We start from the raw sequence: 4,017 nt of genomic DNA, 5'->3' as shown, positions 1-4,017 counted from the left end.
TCCCTTGCCTGCTAGGCCACCTTAGATACATTGCCCCCACCTGACCAAAGTGGACAAACAACAAGTATAACGCTGATACCCAACCGAGAGAGACTCAAAAGGGCGACGACCAGCGATCGGAGAGACTTCAGTAAAACCGCCCAACGATTCGGGAAACCACAAAGGAAGAGGAGCCTGTTGACTACCTCGACAAAGACGAGCTCTGAGGTCAGAAATCAGATACCCTTCAACGGAAACAAAAACACACGGCCTGAGGAGGAAAAAGGCAAGTGCCTTGATCAGCCAGAAGGTCTGATTTTGGAAAGGATTTTACACTATAACAACGGCTTGATTCTCAACAGACCAAACGTGGTAAGACTATTGCACCACATTCCGGCATTAAGATCAATAACTTCCAAAGACATTGCCATAGTAGAGTTCCCTGAAGAGGAGCGAACTGACAAGGCATTGTTACATACAGTCTCAAGGCTGGTAAAGCAACTACTTTTGCAAGAGGCCTATCACCTACGACCAACGGGCTTCGACCTATGTGAAAACACCTACGTGACTTCAAAAAAACAAGATCAAACATGTACAGGAGAAAGAACAAACGCCATGACAGTAAAAAAAAAAAACAAACACACGAGCAACCCGCCAGCTTTAAGAAAAAACATCAGAACCTCGGGACATCCACAAAATACAAGGAACATAAGTAAAGAGTTGGAAGGAGAGGGTGCAAAATGGAAGTGGCTGGCCAATTTGGCAGCCGAAAAAATGCAAAACCAATAATGTCCAAAAGAAATTCCCGGGGAGACATGGATGTTGCTGAGTTGGAATACCAGAGGATTTAGCCACCAGTTTAGAAAAGGGGAATTACAAAAAACGAAAGTACACATCATTTGCCTTCAGGAAACGTGGCTATCTGATGCTCCGATTTTAGAAGGATACAAAGTTTTACTAAACCCAACTCTAAAAGGCCCAAAGGGAAGGCCAACATCGGGGCTTCTGGTCGCAATTAAAAACAACCTTAACTGGTCTGTGGTGTACACATTAAATCCAACCCCTTACATACAGCTGTTGGCTATAAAACTGGACCAAGATCCAACTGCCATACAGCGTGTACTGTTAATACTAAATGTCTACTGGAACCCGGCAATACCTTTGAACACTACTTTACCAGAAGATATAGTAGCACTACTAGACACACAGAGGGAGAAATGTTAGGATGCGATGTTCATAATAGCGGGTGATTTAAACTGCTCCTGTCTTAATTCCATTAATCAACCTACAGAACTAGACCTTGTGGAAACCATGAACAAGCAAAAACAAGGTATTCAATGGAGGAACCTAATCCAACCGAGAGATTGTGTGATTTTAAACAGAATTACACAAGGAGACGTCCCTGCCAGACCAACCTGGAAAGGTGCACATTCAACAGAAATCCTGGACTACATATGTATTTGTCGACTATGTCACACATAATCAAAACCTTGGAAGTGACTACTACATCAGCAAGTGATCATAACATCTTGCAACTTACATGCAAAAGCATTAGTAATAATAAAAGAGTCATCTACGGGAACTCACTCTTCATATCAGTAAATTCCGGCAGAAATACATTAAGAATAAAACCTGAGAGACTCCCCAGGTTGAACTCAAACTTAAAAACCTTGATTTACTATATGCAAACGCGAGAGGAGATTAACACCATTGACTAACTTCCTCCCAGAAAACAGGAGACAACAAATCAAAAAGTGCAAAGAGGCACGGATATGACAAGTTGATAGTAGAACGGAAATTAACTCTCAAGAAATGTATCAAGAGGTTAAGAAAAAACGCAAACCATGAAACTTCGAAAGAAATACATAAACTTAAACAAAAATACCATAATTGGCTCCACTTACACAAAAACACAATGGTAAACCAAGACTCAGTGCAAATGTTAGAAAAAATCAAAACCAGGAACAGAGCATACATTTGGTCAACAATCAATGAAATGGAGGCACCACAAGACGCCTTGTTGGCGAATCGCATATCAGCAAAAACATGTTGCGACTTTTACACACAACTGCAACAAAAGACGTGCACAAGGATGACATCTAAGGTATACGTCACCACAGATGATGCACAACTAGATATAGACATCACCAAGCCATAATTAAGAAACTTAAAAACTCAAGAGCTCCGGGACCGGATGGACGGACGAACGCCATATTGAAGAACAACCCACTACACTGGACAACATTCCTACAACACCTGATTAAATACATAATATCAGTGGGTAAGGTGCCAACCTCTTGGAAGGACGTAATAATTGTCCCAATTTTTAAAAAAGGGCTTAGGACAAATCCTAACAACTATCGTCCCATAGCCCTTCTGGACGTGTTAGGAAAGATCTATGCCGCCATCCTCTTGAAAGCCCTGACCACATGAAGTGTATTGGTTGGAAGAAGAGACCCCTGGCAGTCAGGTTTTGTGAAGGGGAGAGGGACTTCACTTAACATCTTTTTGATCAACTTACTTAAGGCCAGAACTGACAAAACTAAAGACAAGAAAATATTTGTTGCCTTTGTCGACCAATCAAAGGTGTTCGACACGGTCAGGAGGGAAAACCTATGGTGCAAGTTATCCAAATAGCATTGTCCCTTGACAGTTTTGGAGAACGATAAAGATCTATACACCAACACGACCCTCAGGGTAAGACTTGACAAAACTGGATTAACAACAAACCAGATACGTACTAACATGGGTCTAAAACAAGGGTTCCCTTCAGCCCCAGAATTATACAACCTTTACGTTGTGGATATTGACAAATCATTCAAAGAAATCCGTCAGTTTCCTCCGAAAGTCACAGGAATACCAATCGGGAGGCTCATGTATACAGACGTCACAGTCCTAATGGACCAGACGCCAATAGAACTACAGCACCAGTTAGAAGCATTGCAGGCATACGTTGACGCAAACGATCTAACAATTAACCCGGACAAATCACGTATACTGAGTTTGAGAACATCCAAGACCAACAAGAAAAAGAAGACCAAGTTTGACTGGGTTTTGAAAGGTGAAAAAATACTGGAGGTAAATGCATTAACAACAGTAAAAGTGTGGCACCAAGAGTAGACCTGATGAGAAGGAAAGTAGCAAATCTGGTGGCCCAAGGGAAGATCTTATTACAGAGATACTACAGATTTACTTTACTTCCATTAATAAACTTCTACAGAATGAAAGTAATCCAAATATTAGCCTATGGAGCTGAAACAGCATTTGGTCTACCACAGTGGTCGAAGTGTACGAAAAGAAGTAGTGGAACTATGCTCCCTACTGGCCTGCACCGCTCCCCACAAACCCCATCACCACCCCTCTCCCACACACAATAAAAACCCCAAAACACATGTGCCTGATGTTTAGGGGTACGTTCAGTGCATTTCAACTTCTTCCTACACTTTTATTTTAAAACGAAATAATTCTGGAACGGTTTCATTTTAAAATAAAAGCGTAGGAACGGTAACACGGAATTAAAAGAAGTAGAGAAGCACCGCTCCCGACCGCTCCCGCCCACTTCGAACACTGGTCTACCAGAAAAACTTTGGCCCATTTTAAAGGCTTTTGTTTGGCGGTCAGTGTTACAATTGTCGAAATCACTGCCAGTTCAACTGAAAAGGAGAGAACTTACCTTGACCTCATTAAAAGCTGTAGTGGATTGGAAGATCATCTCGTTCTACCGGAAATGTTACGAGAAACCCCTGGCTTGAGGCTTTGAGGCCATCAACAACTCATTGAGTGACAGCCTGGACCAACCTTTGCAAAAATGGCAAAAAAGTGTGAAGCAATATTGGAGGATTTAAACCAGACAAAAGAGGACCTCTTAAACAATCCCTCTAAAACAAACAAAAAGCTCTACACAAGAGACTGGATACAGACTCAAGAGGACCCGTGGAAGTATAAAAGTATAAAAACTATGAAGACTTCTGGTCGGTCCCAAGAAAACTAAACACACCACCTCGTTGCTTAAAACTTTTTCCAAATTGGTACTGGCGC

Source organism: Ambystoma mexicanum, chromosome 11 (genome assembly GCF_040938575.1).
Source record: "Ambystoma mexicanum isolate Mex_15411 chromosome 11, UKY_AmexF1_1, whole genome shotgun sequence".
Lineage (NCBI taxonomy): Eukaryota > Metazoa > Chordata > Amphibia > Caudata > Ambystomatidae > Ambystoma > Ambystoma mexicanum.
Note: the sequence above shows the minus strand (reverse complement) of the source record.